General features: G+C 46.2%; 1 protein-coding gene across 2 annotated transcripts in view; it reads right to left on the bottom strand.

Annotated features, from left to right (window-relative positions):
• LOC309643433 (homeobox protein Mohawk-like) overlaps positions 1 to 25,387 on the bottom strand; it is a 192,285-nt gene that overhangs the window by 11,363 nt on the left and 155,535 nt on the right. For both annotated transcript variants that reach the window (XR_014253753.1, XR_014253754.1), the window contains exon 3: positions 1,813 to 1,944. The gene's annotated coding sequence lies outside the window, so the exon portion shown is untranslated. The remainder of the gene's footprint in view (positions 1 to 1,812; positions 1,945 to 25,387) is intronic.

Genomic DNA, 25,387 nt, shown 5'->3' with positions numbered 1-25,387 from the left:
GCTGCTGCATCCTTTCCCAACCACAACACCTTTGTTTCACTCCCTGCCCCTGTGTTGGATTTACAGCACTACGAGGACAGATGCCGTGTTACTTGTCCCTGCTCCAGGATCTAGCTCACTTTTTAGCTCATTATATATGTGTTCTAGAAGTGTCCGTGGTTGCCCTGGAAAAAACTTCCAGAGTGTTTACTCCTTGCCAGGGAGCAGCTGAAAACACTGTTCAAGTGGAGGGAGCGCTGGGCTGGGAGTCTAACTCTGGCCCTGACTACCAGTGCGACCTCGGCAACCTGTTTCCTCCAGGGAACCCAGGTTTCCCAACCCATTTATTCATTTTAATCAACAAAGAGTCAATGAGCACCTATGTTGTGCCAGAAATCCTTTGAGATCTTGGTATGGGGAAGAGTACCAGGCCCCCTCTGTCCACAGTGAGGGAGAGAGACATGGAAGCCACCTCCATGAAATGTGACGGATGCACACCCACTAGGATAGCTAACATAAAAAAGCAGATAAATAGTAAGTTTTGATGAGGATATGGAGAAATGGGAATCCTTACAGAATACTGGTGGGACTGTCAGATGGTATAGCCATTCTGGAAAACAGCTTGGAAGTTCCTCAAAATGTTAAATATAGAGTTACCATCTGACCCAGCAATTCTACTCCTAGGTAGGAAATTTCATTTCCAAGAGAAATGAAAACATCTGTCTATACAAACACTCGTACATGAATGTTCACAGCAGCGTTTTTCATAAGAGCCAAAAAGTGGAAACAACCCAAATGCCCATCCACTGATGAATGGATAAACAAAATGTGGTACAGCCATACAATGAAATATTCTTTGGCAATAAAAAGGAATGAAGTACTGATATATGCTACAGCACGGATGGGCCTCAAAAACATTATGCTAAGTGAAAGAAGTTAATCACAAAAGACCACATATTACATGATTCCATTTATATGAAATGCCCATCTGTAGAAACAGTAAGTAGATTAGTGGTTACTTAGGGCTAGGCAGTGGGTGAGGGGGTCGGGGGGGGAGGGATTGGAGGTAAATGAGGAGAGATTGCGAGGGGTTTCTTTTTGCAGTGATAAAAATGTTCGAAAATTAGATTGTGGTGATGGTTGCACAGTTGTGACTACACTAAATCGTACACGTTAAACAAGTGAATTGTATGGTATGAAATTATATCTTTAAAAAGCTGTTAAAAAGTAATGAATGTTACGGTGCATGGATTCGGGGGGGCGGGTTCCAGAGGAAGAAGAACCAACTGTACTTGTGGGAAATGGTCAGAAGAGGCTTCCCAGAAGGATTGACTCTTGAGGTGAGTGTTGAAGGAGCAGATGTGACTTCAGATGGGAAAGGGCATTCTGGGGAAGGGATAGGACACAAACAAAGCCAGGGAGGTGTGAGGGAGCTGAGAGGTGGTTTGATATGGCTGGAGCTGGGGTACTGGAAAGTTGGGAGGAGGAGGGAGGCAGGTGGGTGATGAAAGAAAGGCTTAAAACGTGACGGAGGTCCAGGCGTAGAGGGCTTCTCATGTCGCGTTAGAGCTGGGCTTTAGTCTGCACCTTTTCTCTATGCATGAGGATGTTGAGAGCATAACTTATAAGATCTTGCTTGGTTCTTAATTATATGCTGCTTCTAGACCATGGGTCTTAGCCCTGTCTTTTGAAGACTGTGTAGCTTTTGAAAGTTGCCACCAAAAGGACACAAGTGGCACTGGTCGTAAGGGAGGTCATTCAAGCCTCGGATGGTGGGGGAAGGAGGGCATGTGGGCATGGGTGGGGTGGGGTGGGGCAGCCTCATCTACTCACTGCACAGCTGGCCCTCGTCTTCTCCCTGGGCACAGTCCCGGTGGAAGTCGCAGGCCTGCCCGAGCTGGAGGACTGTCCCGTTCCAGCAAGTGAAGGAACTCTGCAAGGCCATCTTGGAGCCCGGGGATGTTCCTGGAGAGCACACAGAGACACACGACACTGGTCAGCTTGGGTGGCCCCGTGGGAAGGCTGCGGGGAGAGCATCCCTCCCATGCCGTTCACATCTCAAGGTCTGAGACAACCCCTTTTTAATCTGGCCGAAACCAGGGTCAGCACCAGGAGGCTAAGAGGAAGTCAAAGCCCTAACCCCCCAGCCCCCTGGCTGCGATGTGAGTAGTGGAGTGGCCCGAGGTTTGAGCCGTGTTCCCCAACACTTTGGGATCCTCCAGCCCACGGCTTTAGTGTGCCAGGTGGGCAGCCACAGGTGGAGTCTCATCTGCACACAGGCAGCTTTCCCCTCAAGGTCATATTTGGGGTACCAACAGGCGTATCTGGTCCAGTATATCGTCCCCATGCTCTTGAGCCCAGATTCCACCACTGGAGTGACTAAAACACACAGCACTTTCTGTTTTGAAATGAAAAGAACGCCATCGTAAGAGCAGGGCTCTGGGCCCTGGATCGGCCCCTCCATGAATGTCTGTGTGATGCTGACCCTCTTCCTTCTCTTTCTGGCCCCCTGTCTCCCCATCTACGAAAGGAGGGGTTTTGATGCTATTTCCAAGGTCTTGTCCAGTTCTGAAATTCTTAGATAAGTCATATTATCCAGTGGAGGAAGGGAGAGGGGGCAGTTTATAGCGAACATATTAGCAGATATTTGCTTTTGTATCAAGAATGATGAGTAATGATAATTTATTAACCTGTGACCTCAGAGAGCCAAGCTTCAGCTGGCCTGGCCCAGCCTGCCTACTGAATGGGTCCCTTGCCTGGGGACCGCCTAGCAAGGGCCTGGCTGGTGTTTCTGACTGTGCCTCCTGACACCCAGCCTCGGTTGGTATGGGATGGGGGAGCCTCCAGCCCCTGTGGAGATGAGCAGGCAGGGCCCACCCGGGTTGACCTCCTATCCCCACACCCCAGGTCTGGCTGCCTTGCTCTCTGTCCTATTTCCTAGCTCTATCCCGATGGTAGCTGGTGCCTCAACAATCTCCCCACCCCCATACTACCTACCTCAATGCTCAGCTGGGTGGTGGAGAGGATGAACCAGGACCCTCACTTGGCCAAGCCCCACAGCTTCTCTGGGCCTCACATGAGGGGTGGGCTTCTTTAACCCTGGCTGTGAAATTAGACTCTTCTTTATTAAATTTTATTTTAATAAAACCTTACAGCTGATTGTGATGTGGGACTCTCCAGGTTAGATGATCTGTAAAATTCCATGATTTTCTGGTTCCCAACAGCGCTGAAACTAACATCAAGTCCAGCCTCTTTACTTCTAGAATCCCTCTGTATACCTCAGCCCATCTGGCTCTGTAAAGAAGCCAGGCAAGTCTTAATAGTGTCCATTTCCTAAGTGGGGAAATGGAGTCAGAGTGGTTAAGCGACTTGCCTAAGGTCACACAGCTGATAAGTGGGATTTAGACACAGCTTGTCAGACTGCAAAGCTGGCCTCTCCATCTCATGGAAAGGGGGTGTTGGAGGTGGCCCTGGGTCCTCTTTCACAGGCCAGTCCAGATAAGGCTCAATTTGTCAGCTGATGGCGGATGGTTACCTGGCATTGTCAGGCCAGGCTCCAGCCTGGCTGGGCATTCTCAGTAGCTCCTGGGCATGTGAAACACAGGCCCTTCTTCCTTCAGGGAATCATATCCAAACCCTTTAACCTGTTCTTAAAGGTCCTTTGTGATGTGGGCCCAAATTTCCTTTCCTGTCTCACCTCTCTCTGTCTCTCCCCATGAACGCTATACTCTAGACCCATCTGGCATTGGTTCGTTGCAACCTGGCACTAGAACACACGTGTATGCTCCCATCTTCTCCACTGAGTTGCTTGAGTCTCTTTGTGTTCCCAGCCCTAGCCAGTGCCTGGCCCCTGGGAGGGTTCACAAAAACCCTGCACATTAGGTTATGCTTCTGTGGCTGGCTGAATAATGCTGTGCCCCGCCCCCAATACCCATATCCTAATCCCCCAAACCTGTGAATATGTTACTTTATGTGGTGAAAGAGACTTTACTGGTGTTATCAAGTTAAGGATCATTAGGTGGGAGATTATCCTGATTATCCAGGCGGGCACAATATAATCACAGGGTTCTGACAAGAGGGTGACAAGAAAGTCAAAGTACGAAGTAGACCTGGTGATAGCAGCAAGAGTTTGGAGTAAAGTGAGGAAGAGGTCAAGGTATTTAGGATAATAAGAAAAATTCTCCTTCACTTTTGCTTGGTGATTTCTATTTTCCAAAGTATTTTTTCTTATGCCTTATACATGGTCATGAAATACAGTTAGGACCTTATGGCCCTCATTTCCAGCCCAACCGAAGAAAACATGAGCCAAATAAAATGCCTGTAAAGACTTCCTCAACTTGGAAACAAATGTAAGCTGTGTCCTGTTTTATTCACACCTTATGATTAGGCCTTGTTTCTCATCGTGTGTTTTCACGAACACATGCACGTTTCATATACCAATTATTTGTCATTCCCCAAAGAGCTTTTACTTTTACAGTTTCTTTTACTTTCCTTCACTTGAAAAATACATGCATATTATCTAAAGTTCAAAACCAGGGTAGAAACCAACAAAACAATGCCCAGAATCCCACTATCCAGAGGCCGTCATTTTTTACATCTCGGTAGATTTCTCTTTCGTTTTTTTTGGCCTATGTTTTAAAAGTGTGTATAGTTGTGTCATATATGTATGTTGCTTAAATTAATTAAGATTATATCACAAGCTTTTCCAAGGGCTTAAAAAGTCCTCATAAGGATACTTTTTAATGGCTATAATACTACGTGATATGTACCATAATTTATTTCAACATCAGTCAATGACTGGATTGTTAGATTGTTTATAATAACACTTTGAAGAGTATCTTTGAGCATAAACTTTCTCCCGCTTTTCAGATTATTTTCATAGGATAGATTCCCAGAAGTGGAATTACTGAATCAAAGGGTATAAACATTTTAAAGGCCCTTGATACCTATTGCCAAATCGCTTTCTAGAAGTTAATCCAATTTACACTCTCACCAGCTGTGTTCATACACGCATGTTCCTCTTACTACATCCTGGCCAACCCTGAATATTATCATTATTTTTAACTAAAAGTATCTCCCTGCTGTTTTATTTGTATTTCTTTGATTGCGAGGGTGAATATTTTTTTCCACGTGTTATTAGCTTTATTTTACTCTGATTTTTAGGGAATTGCCCACTTCCTTTTGCCAATTTATCTGTTAGGGTATTCATGTTTTCCTGTTGAATTGTACGAGATTATTAATAAGGATGTGAAACTATTTATTACATGCTTCACATTTTCCCCCAGTATTTTACGTGTATTTTCATTCTGTTTATAATGATATCTAGGAGTTTAAAAGTTGTACGTAATCCAAACCTATCCATATTTTCCTTGGTGATTTCTTCTTCTTCTTTCGCGCCTTAGGGAATTTGTTCCACGTGGGGTTGGTAGGTAATGTGTGGGTCGCCTTTCGTAGTCTTTGGTTTGCCCTCTCATTGCTAAGGTTGCCCTCGCATCAGGGAACGTCTTCCACCAACTCCTCCTTTTTCAGCAATGGGGATACAGATCTCACCCCCTCATCTGTGACATTTTCATGGATTCTCCCATTCTTTCCCCATCCACGGACTGTCCTTTCCCCTGGGCTACCATAGCACATTACTTCTTCTTGCATTTAACTTGGCAGACGTTCTGCTGTTATATTATAACCAGCTGTTTGGATGCCTGTCTTCCTCACCAAACTCTAAGTGACTTGAAGGGAGGGATCAAGTCTTATCTTCATGAATCTATACCAGTACCTTGTATAGAGGTCTCCCCACCCCAATATTTGGGACTTGAATTTCACTATGTATTATCCGTTGAAGCTATCATCATGCCCATTTTATAGATGAGAATACAAAGGCTCAGAGTGGTTACATGGATTGTTGGAGAGATTGGTGGAAACCCACATTTTCACATCTTGTTCTCTATCCTTTGTACCGTGTCTGTCTATGGGGTCCCCCCTCCCCAGGTGATGAGTGTCCTCAGGAGTGGTGATAATGGGTATGAAAGGGCAGGGAATCAGTATCCCTGCCCTTTACTCCCAAACCTGGACAAAGAAGGGGTCCAGTCGTGGCAGGGGCGTGCCGCTTCCACTCTCTGGGTGCCCCAGTGTTTATCCCCAGGACCTCTCTGTTGCACAGCCACAGCCCAGAGAAGCCAGCCCCTTAGGCCCTGCTTCTACCAGCTCCTCCCCATCTCTTCTCCCAGCCTCCTCCATACCACAGGGAACTTTATGCTTGTGAGAGATTCAATTAGATGGATGCCTAGTACTCTGATCTCTTCTACCAGCCCAAACTCAAAACTAATGAAGCACAACAAAAAACAACTGCTCTGTCTTCTCCAGTTCTTTTTTATGGGGCCCATAAATTCCAAGGAGGAAGGTACCCTTGGTGAATGGTTTTAATCAAGGGCCTGAATTTCTGAAACAGCATCCTTTCTGTGGTTGTGAAATGATTGTTCTGGCTTGTGGAATAGGGTAACCTGAGGCCCTGGATGGTCACAGCCTGCTCCAATGCAGCAAGGAAGGGGCGGAGCTTAGACAAGAAGATCCAGTACCCACTTTCTGCTGGCACATCCTGATGCCTTCCAGCCACGAGTGCCTGTGATTCCTGGAAACCACTGAAACACCAAATGCCCTAATCACAGAAAGATTAGGGAGAGCTAAGATCAAGCCACTCTGGGGAGAACTGGTGTCTGGGGATCTTTTGTTAGCAAGGGTCTTCTGTATGGAAATTTATTACCTTTGAAAAGGTAGTTCTTCCCAGAATAACAATATAAGTCACTGGGGGTAGTAAACTGTCACCATTCCTTACCTTTGTATGGCATTGTAAGAGCTTACAATGTGCTTTCCTAATCCTTCTCTCTTTGAACTTCATAAAAAACTGGTAGAATAGTTATTATTATTCCCATTTGATTAATCAGAAGACTGAAGATTCAAGAGATTAAATAATGGAGAGAGAAATGCTTTCTAAATAGTAAGGCACTACAAAATGCAATCAATTACTTTAGGCGCTTTGCCTGAGGTCTCACAGCTAGTAAACCACAGGGAAGGCCCAGAACCTGGTCAGATGATCCCGGGTGGGGTTCTTCTCCCATCACTGGGATTAGATCGCCTTCTGGAGCAGCACCCTGATGGCCCAGCGAGTCACTTGGGAAGTTAGAAATACTGTTGATGTTCAGGGCCCACCTGGACCAATGAAACCAGTATCTTTGGAGGACGGGCCCTTGGCACTGGTGGTTTTAAAAGCTCCAGGGATGATTTTCATGAGCATAGGGTTGAGAACCACTTCCTTGGAGGGCTGGCGGATTTGCCCCTGAGCACCTATGTGTCTTAGGTGGGTCTTTTACCTCTTGGGGTCTCCACTGCCCCCTGGTACAATGAGGGGGTGGCCTCGAACCCAACCTCCAAGACCCCTTCCATCTTCAACATCCTGATTCTGGGGTTCTGAGCAATGGTTGTTGGTGGCTCTCTGTTTATAGGGTTGACCTGATATAGTTTGTGTCGTCTTTATTAATGCTGACCATTTAATGACTTCCTTGGAGCCTGCTGCCAAGTCACTCACCCACCAAGCTTCCCCTGGTTTCCTCATGTTGGCTTTTCCTGTCTCAGTCATCTGTCATTTGCATCCTGGAACATCTCTCCTGAAACAGCATGCCACTTGCTTGCCCATTTATCTCCTCTGGGTGCAGTAGAAATCAGTTCAGCTTTGCACCTGAGACACGTGTGGCCCGGGTCAGGTTACATGAACCGCTATTTGACACCATGGGTGACTCATTGGGTTCACTTGCTAGGAGTGATTCCTTCTCCCTAATTGCGCATTCAAAACAGAAACCCACACATACTCCCCTCCTTCAATCATGTCTTGGAGATTTGATACTACAAAATCTACACAACTCTCCTAACTCAAATTTCTTTTTTTAAACAAATGTCAAATTTTAGGGCACTTAATTAATTTTTAATTATGGTGATTTATGTGGCATTAAAAAAGGCACATTTGTATCAGCTTTCAGGCCATCTCCCACCTGCTTGCTCTTGCCTAACTGATGACACTCATTAAAGGGGGAAAATTGAGTGCTGCATCAGTGAGAAGGGGGTCTTGCTCTTAAAGAGAAGGGGAGATGACGTGTGGGAGGAGGCTGACTTCCACAGCATGGGGAGGTCAGAAGGCTGGGCCAGGCTCCCAGTGGAAACTTAGTGTTTCGCGGGACGAGGAGAATCAGGTGCTCAAGGGTGAACAAGCCCAGAGACATGAAAATGGATGGTGACATGATGAGGACGTAGCCACAGTGCTCACAGGCTAACAGCCGCCGCCTCTGCGCTGACGTTAATGGGGATGTTGGAAGGTCTGAGAACTGTGTAAATTAAGCCTGGCAGAGACCAGTCCTGCTGAGGGCTTTGGCCTCATAAATTGTAGTGTGGACAACCTCATTAAAGAACTGGCATCTTGGGTTCCTACTCAAAATATAAATTGGTGAGGAGAGGGCCCGGCTACAGAGGGCCCAGCGGGCTGGGTGAGGAAGTGCTGTGCTGGAAGTCTGGAGAGCTGGTTCGAGGCCTCGCCTTTTGCCACGAGGCCTCTGGGGCCATGAGCAGGTCACTCCTCTGGGCCTCAGTTGCCTTGTTTATAGACTCTCCGCAGCCAACCACTCACACTGACCACAGGCTTAGGCTACTGCCTTGATGGTGCGTCTGTAGACCCTCTGCATCAGTCACGTGGAGCTTGGAAATCAGGCTGCTTCCGGGGCCCCACTGCAGACCTACAGAGTCAGAACATCTCGGGGGGACTCTGGATCCAGCATGTTCCACAAGCTCCCTCGGTGAAAACTGGGTGCACCAAAATCTGAGGACCTCTAGTGGTAGGGAAATTAACGGATCTTCAGTTCCTTCTCCCCTTGGAAGAATCCCAGGCCTTCCAGCACCACCCTCTCTCTCACCGTGACAATTCCTTCCTTGGTCCAGAGTTCTCAGAGTTCCTTTCATGCCTAGATTCCATTTCTGTTATGACTCCAGCAGGCCCAAGGCACCACTTTGTTAGTTTCTGTTGAAGAGACCCCTAAGGTGCAGAGAAACTAATACTAGCTTCCAGTCTTCTCTTCTGCTAGCTAGTGGTATGAACCCTGGCACAGCTCACAGGCTTCTCTCTTCTGTAAGTTGGAAAGGCTATCTAATTTACAGGATTTTTGTGAGGATCAAATGACATTGGGTACATAAAACAGTATGTGGGGTTCTTATGAGCTAATTTTAGAGAGTGTCCCAAGGAGTTTGGGAGAATTGGCCATGGAGGTTGGGTGGGAAGTGGTCAATGAAGGGGTTGGACAGGCCAAATTTGGGGGACAGAGAGCACCTTTGGGGATCCCTCACATCGCACAGTAGAGGTGACGATCTACAGGGCCAGACCTTTTCAGCAAAGCAGTGGCAGAAACAAACCCAATAGTAATTTGCAACATAAATAATAGCTATGAAGAGTAATTGCAATGATGAATTTTCAAGATTATTTGTCTCTGGAGTCACCCCTACCACCAGAGTTAGCTTTCTGAGCCCAGCTCCTTTTGGGTCCGAATCCAAACCTTTGCTGGTTTCCACGGGATTCAGTCCAAATTGAGGCTTAGCACACCCGGAACAGCCCACTTTCCCAGATCACTGTGTTCCTTTGCATCTTCAGCTAAAGACTATGACTTGCAGTTTTTTGAACATGCAGCCACGGCTTCAGCCTTTGTGTAAGTCGATTGGGTGGGCTAGAATCATCTTCTCCATCTGAGCAACTCCTCCTAACTCAGATGTAACTTTCCCCAGTTGCTTGTTCTTCTCTCTTGAAGGAAGACATGTGCCTCCCACTGGGGTGCGCTGGCAATTGCTATACACCTGTAACTGTGAACTCAACTCCCCCATTGGGCAATTATGTCTGCATTGCTAGCTTCTCCCACTAAATTCTAAATTCTCTGAGGCAGGGGGTCCGTCGTACTTATTTTATCTCCTGGAGAGTGCCTGGCACATGGCAAGCGCTAATGAATGTATGTTGAAGAAGTACAAAATAGATCACCAAGTTTAAGTAGAAGAACAGGGTGAGGTAGAATTTCCTTACATTCTAGAAACTGCTAATTCCTTTAGGTTATACTGTAGCGATTCCACACACACATCCCCCCTCAGCCAAATCCCATTCAAGCTTTCAATTATTGAACGACTATGTTCAGAGCTTCTACTAAGAGCCTGGGGTTAGAGTAGTGAACAGAGGGTGACATGGGTGACCTAGTTTGATAGGTGGGCCATGGGAGCCCTCTCTGGGGAGGAGATATTTGAGCAGATACTGAAGAATAAGAGGTCAGCCGTGTGAAAAGGCTGTGGAGGAGTAGGAAGTGCATTGCCGGAGGTGGGAAATGATGCTAATGATCTAGGAACAGAGCAAAGGCCAGTGTGGCTCAAAAAGTCACAACGGGTTGGGTCATGAAGAGTCACTGGGGAGGAAGGCAGAGGCCCAGTTGGGCGGGATCTTGCAGGCTGTGAGGAGGGGTGTGAATTTTGCTGAAGGGGTTTAGGCAAGAGACTGAAAACAATGTCATTGATTTTTAAAGAGGTCATTCTGAGCGATTTAGGGAGAATGGATTAGAGACGGCAATAGAAGTGGGAAAACCAGTTCATAGACCATTGTAAGCGACCAAGCAGGTGATGAAGGCAACTTGCCTGAGCCTGCTGGTGGTGGAGCTGGTAAGAAGTGAGTCATGTGAGCTTCGTGTTGGAGGTGACCCTGACAGGACAGGCTGATGGCCTGGAGGTGAGGCTGAGGGAGAGGGGACATCAAGGATGGTGCTAGGGTGAAAGCATGGCTGCCAGCTGACATGACAGAGCTGGTTTCTAAATCCCAGTTCCTCAGGGTCGGTCTCCATGTAAACTTATGAAGAACCACAAGGATTCCTGCAGGCCATCAGTAGGAAAGCAGTGTGTGTTACATTTCTGCGGTTGAGCTCTCCTAAAAAATTAAAAATTTTCTCTTTGTAGCCTCAATACCCCTTGATTTTGTTGCATGGTCCTTTTTCCAAGGTTTCTCTATGCGACATTTATCTTCATTGCTTCGTTGAAAAGACAAAGCAATAATTTTATTTTTAATGTTATAAACGACCTCGGTGCACATTTACCATTAATCTCCCTGAAAAGCGATGACATTTAACCATTCTGCACCACAGCTCCCCATATACTATGTCATTTTCTCCTCTTGTTTGTTCAGTAAGCAATGAACAATTCCAGTTGCACCTTGGAGAATTAATACTAATCACAAACAAATTACATCTACAACTGAGACCACTGGAGGGACTATGCAGATGACACAGTGGAGAAGCCGGCTTGGGATGGAGAGCAAGAGGGCGTAGAGATCATTCAGACTGGAGGAGTAGAGACAGGAATGCTGATTAGGGGGAGTGGTCCCATGAGGCACCTCCACAGAAGGGAGTCGGGTAGATTCGACTTCTTGAAGACAGATGGGAGGTCATCTTGCCTCCATTCCATCCATGGAAGCCATGGCGGAAGGAACGGCTGCTCGATGAAGAGACAAGATAGCCACTGGGTGCTGATGCAGATATCAATCACGATGAGAATAACTACCACCCTCACCATTCACTGAGTGCTTATCATCGTCTAGGGACTGTATTAAAGGCTTTCTGTGCATTATTTTATTTAGACCTACAGCAACTCTATGAAGTAGTTATTATCTCCAATTTACTGAGAAGGAAACTGGGACCCAAGGTCATAGAGACAGATTTTATGTCTACCTGACTCTGAAGCCCATGATCTTAATCAATATGCTAGACCTACCAGGTGGAAAAGGCCATGTTAGAAGCCCCAGAAGTAAACAAAAGGGAGGCTGGCGGACCGCAAGCAAGTGGAGTGCCAGAGAGAAAATGAGCAGTAGGCTGGAGACGGAGGCCCCATCGCCCTGGGAACGTGGAGGGGCGCAGGGTGAGGCTGGCTCAGATTCCGGACTGGCTTCTAGGCCCTCAGGTGCTGGTCAAATGTTTTTAGGGGAGCGATGGACCAGGTAGGTGCTAAGGCAGGCTCCAGGCATAGGGGAATAAGATAGGACTTGAATATCAGAATTCATAGTTTATCCCCTGGGCTGGACAAAAATCTCATCTCTATCAGAGGCTTTTGGGGTCAAAGGAGATAGCTATGGAAAAGTACTCTGTAAACCAGTGAGTGTAGCAAGTGATTAAGATTTTATTTTTATTATTAACCACCTGACATTCCCATAGGATCTCACCGAAGCCACAAGAGGCTCACTCCTCACCTCCTTTGTCTTTACTGAAATGTTACCTTCTCAGTGAGGCTTTCCCTGGTGACCTGATCTAAAATCTCTCCCCTGACCCTACCCTAGACATTTCTTGTCTCCCTCCCTGCTGTATTGTTTCTCCTTGCTACTTACAATTGGGCAATATACAATATCCTTATTAGTTTTGTTGATAGCCTTTCTCCTCCACTAGCATTAAGAGGATGGAGAGCTTAGTCTGTGTCTTCACTGCTGAATTCCCAGTTCCTAGAACAGTGCCTGGCATATAGTGGGCTCTCAATAAAATTTGTTAAAAGAATAGGTTATATATGCTCTTTAGTAAATAACTTTGGGCAGTGGTTTCAGAAGCAGGATTTATATTTTACTCACAATTTAGAATTTGTATTTTTGAGAAAAGGCATTTCACTGAGGAGGACTTCATGTAGTCCCAACCCCCATGGCTCCACGTGTACATAGCTGGGATTTGTCTATATAAAAACCAAATCATGTAAGAGGCTCACTGCAGTGATTGTGGCCTGCTCTGTCTGAAGACCTCACTCAGTGCTGACAACCCAGTTCAGGACGATGGCTGCACACTCACGTGTACAGTGAAGCACTAACTGGGGAAGGCGGGTTGTTGAGGAAGCTGCAGCAGGCATGGGCTGCTGGTACCTTGCCACACGGGGTGGGAGGAAAGAAGTGATGGCCGATTCACAGTAAGTAGCGAGAGGCTGAGACACTGTCAGGAAGTACTTTCCATTCCAGGCTCAAAACTAAGAGGGAGGCTGGGACCAGGCCCCAAGCTATGAACGTTCAGTGTTCCAGTCAGAGTCAAGATGAAGCAAAGCTTTCCTTGGAGGAAATGTGAAGAGCTTCTGTGTTATTCATTTAGATAGGCAAAGAAATCTGGAAAGGGGGTAGAGTCTCCTATGAAAAGATCAAGGTCACTTGCTTTGTCTAGGAGTCAAGAATCTCTCTACATTTTTTGGTTTTTAGTTCTCTTCTAAGACTTTCATGTTGGGGTCTGACGTTCTCAGAACTACAAAATTGGGAGAAATCTAATGAAGAAGGAAAGCTGGATGACAGGCAGGGAAGAAGGTTAAAAAAATAATAATAAGAAGAAATAATATTCAATGGGTACCTACTATGTACCAGCCATTTTTTGTGTGTATTATCTTTCACTTGATTCTTTGAATGGACATAACTGAAATATATAAGAAGATGCGTGATTTAGAATGGTTACCATAAAAATGTGGAAAATAGCAAGTGTTGGCAGGATGTGGAGAAGAAACTGGAGCCCTGTACACTGTTGGTAGGAATGTAAAATGTGCAGTCAATATGAAAAACCGTATGGTAGTTCATCAAAAAGTTAAAAATATAATTACCATGTGATTCAGGTATTCACTTCTGGGTATATATCCAAAATAATTGAAAGCAAGGTTTAGAAGAGATATTTGTATATTCATGTTCATAGCAGCATTATTCACAAGAGCCAAAAGATGAAAGCAACCCAAATGTCCATCAACAGATGAATGGATAAATAAAATGTGGTATATACATGCAATAGAATATTATTCAAACTTAAAAAGGAAGGAAATTCTGACACATGCTACAACATGGATGAACCCTAAGGACAATACGCTAAGTGAAACAAGCCAGTCACAAAAAGATAAATACTGTGTGATTCCACTTGTATGAGGTACCTAGAGTAGCCAAATTCATAGGAATTCAAATTCCACAAATAGTGGAATGCTGGTTTCCAGGGAATGGGGAGAGGGGAGAATGGGGAATTGTTGTTTCATGGGTACAGAGTTTCAGTTTTGCAAGATGAAAAAGCTCTGGTAATTGGTTGCATAACATGAATATTTTTAACACTACTGAACTGTACACTTAAAAAGGGTTTCATGTTATATGTATTTTACCACAATTTAAAAAAACCCAAGAAGATGATTATGCTGGCTTTCCTAAGTATGATTATCAGCCTATTGATTTATGCTGGCCTTGAAAATAAGCCCTAATTAAGATGGCAGGGCAAGAAGACATCAATATGGCCTAATGAGAAAAGCCCGTTGCAGTGGCTCTCCGAGAAGTTCAGGTTCTTCTTCTTCTTTCCTCTTCTTTTAAATCCCCCTTCTGTTTGGCTTCCAGTGGAATATGCTGGTGTGTGAGGCACTGTTCAGGCACAGCAAGAACACACTGGCCTGGCGGTGAGGAGGCCTCAGATCTGCCCTGACACTGCCATGTACTAGCCGAGTGATGTTGGACCAGGCCTGTGCCCTCTTGGCCTTGGTCTGCTTATCTGTAAAGTGATGGGGTTGGACCAGATGAGCTGTAAGGGGCTCCCTCCCCACTGCTGTGGGTCAAAGACTCAGCCAACCACAGGGAATAGTGGAGAAGAGTTCCATTTGTAGGAGGAGGGTGCCAGGTGGGCTGGGGGGAGTAATGGTGATAAATGTGCATGACAATTTGGAAAGCCTATGGGGAGACTCCCAGCTCAGCTAGAGCCCTCTCAGCCTCCACTCTTGCTATTAAATGTAGGGCACATCATGCTGAGGGCTGCTTCAGGCCCAGCAGATCCCCAGGCATACAGGGCTCCATTTCCACTACTATGAGTATTTCCTGAACACCCAGGGGGTTTCCTGCCCGGTACTATATGCTTGAGATTAAAGTGCTACCAAACAGAGTTTACAATTTCTTTTAGAGAAAATAGGTGAGAAAAGAGACAAGATTTGATGGAACAGATATTTGAGGACACCTACAGGACTGTTCATGCCCACAGGTCTTAGGCAGACCTACAAAGTCGCAGGGGCACAGACACATGTGTCCTCTCTCAGTTCAGGGAGAGTCCAGAGAGGAGAGCGGTTCTGCTAGGGAACTTCTGGGAGTACGAGGACGACCCATTTTAGATGGACCTGATGGAAAGTTTTTTAATTGTGTTGCTGTCCCGAATCGAATCTCCACTGGCCTATGCAATTTGCCAAACTGTGCAGAGGCTAAGCAAAGAGGATTGGTTTTGGAGACAGATGGACCAAGTTTGAATTCTGACTTCACCACTTGGTCTTGTACAAAGTACTCAATTGCCTTGAGCTTCAACATCCATCTTGCAGGGTTGTTTTAAGGTTTAGAAATATTACAGATAAACCTCAGTGCCAGGTACATAATAGGTGTTCAATAAATGGTAGATGATGAAGAAGACATAGTCTACCCTCTTGAGGCCATCCTGTATGTTGGGGCAAATATGTGGACAAATAGTTATCATCATGGTAATCATCATCTGATAAGTGTTAAAATAGGTAAAAGAGGTGTACTGTGACAGTTTTAAAACTAATCTATAAATTCTTTAATAATCCTCTTGAGAGGGTTATTGGGAGGTGGAGATCTCTGTCTCCTTCTCTTGAATCCAGGCAGGCTTGTGACTGCTTGGACTAATTGCATATGGTAGAAACCACCATGTGACTTTTGAGGCTAGAGCGCTTGTTCATGGATATATTTGGCCCTGGAGCCTGGAACTTCTATGTAAGAAGACTGACTCCTCCAAGGCTACCATGCTGGAGAGGTCATGTGTAGGCACCCAGGAGACAGTCCCAGCTGAGCCCAGCCTCCCTGCCAGCTTTGCCAATGAAGCAGACATTCAGAAAAGCCATCCTGGACCCTGCCCATCAGTCGATCTGCCAGCTGAATACCATTGTGTGACCTCTATCAGTGCCACGTGGTACCAAAAAAATTACCTAGCTGAGGCCTGCCTGAATTCTTGTCCCACAGAATTGTGAGGTATAATAGTTGCTTTAAGCAGCTGCACTCTGGAGTATTTGCTACTCAGAAATAAGAAACTGGAACGTATGAATGACAGGCACACAGAGGAGAGGTGTCTGATTATGGGGTAAAGGAAGACTCTAGAAAAGAGGCAACACTTGAGTTGTGCTCAGAGAATGGGCAGGAGTTCACCAAATAAGGAGAAAGCACAAGGGAGCCCCAGGAAGAGGACAGCATGCTCAGGGAACAGCAGGTTGTCTGGGTGACCCCAAGTATGAGCTGGGGGGTGGGGGCAAACTGGAAAAAGAAGCTGGAAGCAATTCGTGAAAAGCCAATATGCGTTATCTTATTCAGACCATATAGCATCTACATGAAGTTGTTGTTATTATCTACACTTTACTGAGAAGGAAACTGGGATCCAATGATTTGTAGTCCTTTGCAAGGTCACAGAGGATTGGCAGAGTCAGAATTTTAACAGGACCGCCTGACTCTGAAGTCCATGCTCTTAATCAATATGGCAGACCCACCAGGGTGGAAAAGGCCATTTTAGAAATCTCAGGAATAGACAAGAGGGAATGCAAGCCCATAGATGACAAAGAATATCTAAAATACTTTCAGAAGGGACAGGACCAGAGCAGGAGACAGGACTAGGACCATGTCCTAGAGCGTGTGGAGAAAGGTGTGGGGTAGGGTGGAGCTGGGGGACAGAGATGCTGGTGGCCAGAGGGCCATCGCAGGAATCTAGGCAGATCTAGGTCAGGATAGGACCGCGGGGTGGAGAGAAGGGGGCTGGTGAGAGCTCTTTCAAAAATAGAGTCGTCAGGATAGGACTATGGGATGATGGAGGAAGACGTACAAGATGGCATTGAGGCTTAAGCATCCGGGCACTAGTGGGCCTTTATCTGCAAAGGCAGGTGAGAGGAGCAGGCTGCTGGCTGGGATGGCGCCGAAGGGCAGTGAGCTGGACCACCCACACCCCTTCTTCTTGCGGGGCCTCCCAGGGCGGCTGCCGTGGTGTTAGGGCCCAGGGACAGGGTTACATCGGGGAGCTCGGGGAGTGCCAGGAGGACGCCGACTGTGGCTCAGGGTAGCACGTGCAGGACGGTCCGGAGGTGAGGGAGCATTCTGGGAAGGCAGGGCTCTAGAAGGAGCCGGCACAGGGGTCTTGTGTGTGGACACACCCACTGGCTGCAGAAGGGCGAGGTGTGGGCAGAGAGCCTTGGGATCCAGCTGGCCCTGGTCCCTGTTAACTCGGCTTCCTCATCACAGGCTCCTGTCTGCTGCCCTCCCCCAGCTTGTCACGACGGGTGGTCCTTGAGGATCCAAGAGCAGAGGGCTCCACAGCCCCTCCCTACCCTGCAGTCACCCTGTGTGCATAGACCCCTCTGTGTGCATCACTCTGAGTTTAAGTTTCAGAAAGGAAATGAAGGTGAGGACCACTAGTCAGAACTTCTTATAAAGTACACTTTACTGAAAGCAAAGTTACTCTCTTCAGTGAGAATAAACAAGCTCAAGTCCTTGAAGATAATAGATGAAAAACTCAACTGTTTCTATGTTGTTCAAAAAAGGATTTGAGGTTACCTGCAATTACATGTAATAAAAGATATAAATAAATAAACCAGGGTGATCTAAGGGTAATATTTTAGTACAAATGTGCCATAGAATTTCTACATGATAACTAAAATTTGGCTAAAGTACATTTCTGTGCTTCCTAGTAGCCAAAGCAAAAAAGGAAACAGGATCAATTTTAAAGTTCAAAGTGTTCTTAGGAGAATGCTTTTTCTGACATTGAGCTCTAAGAGAAATGGTTTCCCAGGTCCTCATCAGTGTTACAGTTAACACCTTCACCTGCATCTGTAAAGCCAATACAACAGCATGTTCATTTAGCCATTTTTTATAGTGCTATCTCTGAAGCACATAAGTCAACTGAGGGTTAGATTTTAGAAAGTTGGGCTGCATTAAATTAGCAAAGATATTAAAATAATATTGATTACTAGCAAGGATGTAGTGGGTTAGGGACTTTCACATACTGCTGGTGAGAATATGAACTGATAGAACGTTTCTAGAAATGTTTGGAAATTGGTTACAAGAACCTTTACAATTTTGTTCAGACTCTAAAACCCCAAAGTTCCCCTTCTAGGAAACATCCTTGAGGAAATAGAGAGTTATACAGATATTTAGACCCAAAGACATTCATAGCAGATTATAATATCATAAAAGTAAAAACAAAGAAGGAAGAAATTCAATGATAGGGGAATGGTAATAACAGTTGGCACAGCTGTGTCACACAAAGAGATGTTTCTAAACACTTTTACTATCATGAGAACATTTTCATGATAAATGAACTAAAAAAAAAAAAAAAGACAAATCTGCCTGTTTCTAAGAATGTTGGAACAGCATGGCAAAACCCATGAGAAAAAACAAAGAGAAAAACTAGAAGGAATATATCAAATTGTTAGCCAAAGTTACCTCTGAGCTGGAGGATTTTGAATGCTTTGAGTTTTCTTTTTTCTACCTTTTCTGAATTTATGTGATCTATAATGGGCATATATAACTTTTATAATCAGAAAAAAGGAAGTAAAGTTACCTTAAAAGAAGCATGAGAGAGTCAATCCTCCCCCTCTTCCTAGACCAAGGCTTACATTCTAAGGAGACCAATTCGTCCTGCGTTTCTATTCATGAAACCTTCAAACACATTCACGTCCATTATCTCATTAGTTTTTCACAGTCACTCCAGGAGGCAGGCAGAGCAGGGATTCCATACATTTTTAGAGAGGAAAACATGATGCTTAGCAAGGTACCATTTGAATGTAGTCTCTGCTTTATTTTCAGGAATCCATATCTCAACCACACCCCTGACCCACACCCGAGAACCTCCTGCTGGTACAGTGAGCCCTGCGTTAGGTAGGGATGGGGAGACGGACCTTACCCACACTGGACCACCAAGCTGTTGGCACTTCTCAGGGCTACTGCATCCCCGAGACGTCCACAGTGCTCTGGCAAGGCTTCTAAGTCACGGTTTAGACCCACACGTCTGACAGAGGCACAAATTGCTACTTGGCACTGCTGATCTCGACATCTGATTTCCTTTGACAGCTAAATTAACAAATCAACTAAGCTCTGATACATTTTCTGTTCTGTCTTATGCCAGATTGGAATGTGTTCCAGGCCCAACACAGTGCAGAGGAGTTTGGATTTACTGGCTCAGGGGTAAACTGTAAACTATTCACCGCATCCATTTCACTCACTGAACTAGGAAGCAATTCCTGCGTCCATCTGTCAGTCTCTCAACTGGGAGGAGATGAATGAATCAGAGGCAGCTGACCTGGCCAGGCAGTCCCTAAGAGCTGGCCATTCACTCTGCAACACGCTTCCATTACAATCAGTGGGATAATTCCACTCCTAATTTCTGCCCTGATGGTCAGACTTGGTCTACACCTGCTCCACTGACCTCACTTGTCTCTCTTGTAGAGCAGTGACTCAGAATAATAAAGACCTTCATTTGCACAGCACTCTTCATTTTTTGAAGCTCAATAACATAAATTATTTCATTTGATCTTGACTATAATTCTATGACATATTATTGTCCACCTCCATTTTACAGATGAGAAAGCTGGTTCAAGGTCAGATAGGTTGTAAGGGGTAGAGCAAGACAAGAATCACGATCTCTTGGTTGCCAGTCCAGTACATCTTCTAGAACATCCTAGAGCCTTCTAAGAGTGAGATCTCTTGCTCTGCCTGAACAAAAGGGCCCTGACCATTCCTCTGAAGCTCTGGTACTCTGCCTCTGCTGGCATCTGGTTTTCCAGGGGGGCTTCTGCGCTGGTAGAGGGCACGCTGACCAGGCAGCATGACTACTAGCCAGCCAGCTGGTGTCCCCTCCCTTTTTCATATTTAAAATTTTAAAAAATAGTGGTAAAATACACATAAAATTTACCATATTAATCATTTTTAAGTGTACAGTTTGGTGGCATTATGTACATTCACATTGTTGTGTCACCATCACCACCATCCACCTCTAGAACTCTTTTTGTCTTGCGAAACTGAAATTCTGTATCCATTAAACACTGACTCCCCATTGCCCCTCCCTAAGCCTCTGGAAACTACTCTTCTACTTTCTGTCTTGACGAATTTGACTACTCTGTGTACTCCATATAAGTGGAATCACAATTGTCCTTTTGTGACTGACTTATTTCACATAGCATAATGTCCTCAGGGTTCATCCATGTTGTAGCATGTGTCAGAATTTCATTCCTTTTTAAGGTATTCAGCCCCATTATTCAAATAATTCATTGTATGCATATATCACAATTTGTTTAGCTACTGATGGACACAGACTGTTTCTACATTTTCGTCTATTATGAATAATGCTGCTATGAACACTGGTGTATGAATACCTGTTCAAGTCCTGACTGTTCTTTTTTACAATGGCAGAATAAGCATGTAGCCTACATTTGCTGAATCATCCTCACAATAATTTTCAGGAGCTGAGACATCTTCCCTTCTTTTTTTTTTTTTTTCTGTCAACTTTATTGACGAATATTTTATTTATAATAAGCCACATTCATTTGAAATGTACAAACTGATGAAGTATGACAGTGATATATACCCGTGACGCCATTACCATAATTTAAATAGAGCATCTCTCCATCACCCCCAAGAAATTCCTTGTGCTCCTTTTCAGTCCATGCTTTCCCTCTAGCCCTGGGTCCTGGTACTGGTCTGCATTTCGTCACTCTAGATTCGGTTGCATTTTAGATAAATGGAATCACGTGGTACGGAGTCTTTCTCCTTCTCCATTCTCGATAATGCCACCCACTGAGCTCAGAGCCTAGACCCTGGATGGTGGCGGGGGGGGACACTGCAATGGGGAGGCTTCTGTTTGGGGTTAGTATCTACATGTGGAGTGACCCATGACAAGCTTCTGAGAAGCCACTCCAATCAGCCAGTGGCCAACACCAACTCCAAGTATTGGTGTGGCCAGACCATTCCATTATTTCACTTTGCAAGCCATTATGCAACTAATTTGGAATCTGTTATACTCAAATTTTAGGAAATTTGAGTAAAATCCTGTATCCTTACCTCAAAGTATTGAGTTCCCAGAGGGGCTGGGGAGAAGAGAAAGTAACCCTATGTGATAAGGTGCTTTGTATATGATAGCTCACTTGATTCTCACAGCAACCCTGCAACATATGTTTTGCTCTCTCCCTAATCCAGATGGTAAAGAATTTTCAGGGGTCTAGTAACTTGCCAAAGACCACTCAATTGTTTAGTTTTCGAGTCATTTTTCAGGCTCCGAAACCTAAGCCCCGTCCCTTGCCCCCTGCCTCTTCATGGGTGGAGAGGTCCCTGATGATGCAGACAGGGGATGGCAATGGGTTCTCTGCCACAGCCAGTGCCAACATCTTTGGTAGCAATTCCTGCTTGCCTCAGGCCAGTCTCAAGCTTCCCCTGACCTGCATCATGAGTCAGATCCACGTCCTTGCAGGCACTGACCTCGGCAAACCCCAAGCCTCCCGGGGCTGCTGCCCGCCAGCTACAAGGCTGCAGCTCGGCGCTGAACTCTGTGTTCCTTCAACCCAGGCTCTGCTGATAACACTCTGGTGAACCCAGGGCAGATGCCCCCCAATCAAAACAGCTGCAGAGCACCGTCTACATGCCATGGGGGACTGCAGAGATAAATGACACAGCATGGCCTTTGGCCCTGAGGTTCCCAAGTCAGGTAAGACAATGTTGCTGGGGGATGCCAGGCTAAACAGAAAGTGTACCTACTTGCTTCTGATCACATCCTGGTTACTAATTAACCTGGAGCTACCTGTCAGAGCAGATGTCCCTGCTTAGCAATGAGAGGTGGGAGCAGTTCCATTAACACTTGGAAGAAATACCAAACAAGACCACTAAAGATAATCATTTGGTTTGGATGGGGTGGGGTGGGTGGGGAAGGAGTGACAGGGCTGATGCTCTGAGCTGCTGGGGTCTGCCTGCAGCTAAGACCTTGGCGCCTTTCTTAGAAGGCAGAGAGGAGATTTAGGTCCACATTCTGGGCTCCTAAGCAAAAGAATTTGGGAAGCCTGTCTCCTCTTACATCTAGTAAGATTATAAAAGAATTAATTATAAAAGAACTGGATTATGGTCCCATCCACTCCTAAGACGCAGGGGCTACTTGGGCAACAAGGGGGAAGGAAGGGGCAGTAACGGGGTTGTGAGGGGGAGACTTTAACTTCCATCGCCTCTCAGCCTCCAGCCCTGAGAATAACGACTGCTCAGGAACTGGGCTGCCATAGAGCTAACCCTCCACATCCGCGTAGTGCCTTCCATGAGTCACAGAGGAGCTCTGCACCTGAAACTGCGAATTACTCCAAGAAAGTGGTTCTCAAACTTTGGCATGCATCAAAATCTGTCTTCTTGGCTTCCCTGGTGGCGCAGTGGTTGAGAATCTGCCTGCCAATGCAGGGGACACGGGTTCGAGCCCTGGTCTGGGAAGATCCCACATGCCGCGGAGCAACTAGGCCCGTGAACCACAATTACTGAGCCTGCGCGCCTGGAGCCTGTGCTCCGCAACAAGAGAAGCCACGATAGTGAGAGGCCTGCGCACCGCGATGAAGAGTGGCCCCCACTTGCCGCAACTAGAGAAGGCCCTCGCACAGAAACGAAGACCCAACACAGCCATAAATAAATAAATAAAATACATAAATAATTCCCATTAAAAAAAAAAATCTGTCTTCTTAAAACCCCCAGAATCTTTCATTCAATAGGTCTAGGATAGAGCCTGATAACTTGCATTTCTAATTATGCAAGTTATGACAGTGCTGTGGCCCTGTAAACACATCTTGAGAACCTCTGCTGTAAGGGTTTGGCTATAAGGAACAGCTATGGGGCTTTGCTGTGTCACCTTGATGGCCTTCCTATTAACATGACAAACTGGCTGACAAACTGGTCCCTAAGGACTGGGGAAATTTGGGAGCGAGGGGGTCTACTCCCTTCTCTCAGAGACAACACAGTCTGTGCCAGGTTGGGCGTCGGTTGACAGCGTGAGTTATGGGATTCTGCCCCCACCCCAGTGAGCCAGTCTCCTCATCTCTCCCAGGCTGACTTGGCATCTCTACCCAGCCAGATGGTCCCCCAGGATGGTCCATATGGGTCTGCTTAGGAGAATGAATGAACTGTGTCTGTAAAGAGCTGGCAGCTCTCTGGAGAGGGCATCTCAGCCCAATCACCGTCATAATAAATGCTTTTCATTCATATGGTGCACTGTGGGTCCTCAGGGCACCCATGGGGCTTTACAACAACGTGGACAATCAGGCTGGTAGGAAACAAGGTGAGAAGGTGGCCATGTATCAATAGTATCATTCTATGGTTGAAAAGCTGAAGTTCAGAGGCCCCAATTCACAAAGCCAGTTAGTAACAGGACCAGAGTTCTTCACACACTGGTTCTTCATACAACAGCAAGTGCAAATCACTCATATGGTCAACGTCATGGTCTCTGAAGCACTTTGACACATATTATGAGATTTCACCTTTGTTATAATTCTATGAAGTCGTTATAAAGCCACTAAGAGGTTTGGTTCTTGTCCAGATCACATGGAAGGAATGAGGCAGAATGGGTCCTCAACTGGGCTCTGAATTCGGGCTGCCTGAGTTTGACTCTTGGCTCCACCACGTACTGGCTCTGTAAGCTTGGGCAAGTGGCTTATCCTCTCCCAGATTCAGTTTCTCATGTGTATAATGGGGAGAGTGAGAGAACATTTTGCATCGGGTCTTTGTGAAGAGCAAGCGAACCAGTGTCCATAAAGTTCTCAGCGGTGCCTGACCCGGAGTAAACTTGATGAACATTGGCTGTATTACTATCACTGCCCGCTGATGAAATGGGTTGCAGGGCTGTCATCTCCATAGGCTTGGAGAAGACAATGGAGTGTGCCATCTTCTGTGGGGCTTGCTGGGTCTTAATAACTGGGAAGCAGTGGTTTCCTTGGCCCACAACACAGCCTGCCCCTTCACTCTTGACCCTACTCTGACAGGTGTTTTGACAACAGACGTCAGCCTGAGTTTTGGCCTGTTTGTGGCCTCATCAGGGAAAGTCATTTCAAACTGCTTGCTTGTGATTGCTGCCTCGTAGGCTGAGATTCATGGGGCCACACTGGCTTAACGGTCCATTACGAATCACAGTGGGGAAATCAGAGTGCACTGACGTGGCGTCTACCGGGGTTGGGGGCAGCGGCTGAAGAGAGAGGTTCATTTATTCGTAAAACAACTCCACATCCACAAAGCAGTGTGGTTCTACCACACTGGGGCTGTTTTTAATCCTCCAATGCAAAAATGGGTGGCAGTCTGTTCCCTGGCTGGTGGTCTCTCCTTTCATTATTTCCAGCTCCTGAGGAACGCCTTGCAGGTGGCATCAAGGATGTGTAGAGGTTGACCAGGTGACGGCACATGGAGAGGGATCAGGTGATCAGAGGAGGAGGGATGGAGACATGGTTTATATATTCAGCACCTGGGGGTATGGTGAAGCCTGTGGGTGGCAGAGGCTCTAGCTAGACAAGGAGAACCAGTGTCTGCAGGGTCCTTGTCACCATGGCTACTTGAGAGGGTGGGTCAGGAGGGAGCTGGCTAGGCAGTTAGGCCCACTGAGACAGGAGCATCCCACATTCAAGGTGGAGGTAGGCAGGCCCCCGGGCCCTGGAGGATGATTGAGAATCAGTAAGAGCATGTCTGGCAGGCAAGGCTGATGGACTGTTGATCTTAGGGCAAAGACTTGGGCAACTGGCTTACTCTTTCCAAGCTTGCCTTTCATATCTGTAAAATAAATAATTCCTGTACTGAATATCCTACAGGGTTGCTGGGATCAGAATTGTCCTGTTACACAATTCCAGGGCATTGTGAGGACCTGGTGGAAGTGATGAGACAGAAGCCATAAAGGAAAGCTCTTTGTGAACCTGAAGGAACTGTGCAAATGCAAGTGACTTCATTATTTTATTCAGTGTGCTGGATGAGAGTGGCCAAGGGCCAGTGGGCATTTGTTGTGTCCAGAAAGAAGTTAGTAGTCCATGGGTGACCTCTGGTTCTGGTAAGGGGATGGGCAGGGGGCGGATCGTGGGAAGACCCTGCACTGAGATGTGTGCCTGAGTCAGCTCGTCCCACAGGGGTGGCTGCCACCAGCTCTGGCCTTGATGGGTTTCTGTTGGGTATGAGGAACTTCCAGACTTCTCCATGGTGCTGTGCTTCTGAGTGGGCACCTCCTGAGCACCTGCTCTATCACGGAGGGGTATCGAGAAACCAACAGCGACCATGTATCAGGCATCCGCTCAGGGCCAGTCGTGGAGCCAGTCACTTTGCTTGCACTCTGTGTCATTTCATCCTCCCAACACATATGAATAGGTATTATTA

This window comes from Balaenoptera physalus (assembly GCF_965194825.1).
Source record: "Balaenoptera physalus genome assembly, chromosome: 15".
Lineage (NCBI taxonomy): Eukaryota > Metazoa > Chordata > Mammalia > Artiodactyla > Balaenopteridae > Balaenoptera > Balaenoptera physalus.
The sequence above is the reverse complement of the archived record's forward strand: the minus strand, read 5'-3'. Positions and strand labels throughout refer to the sequence as shown.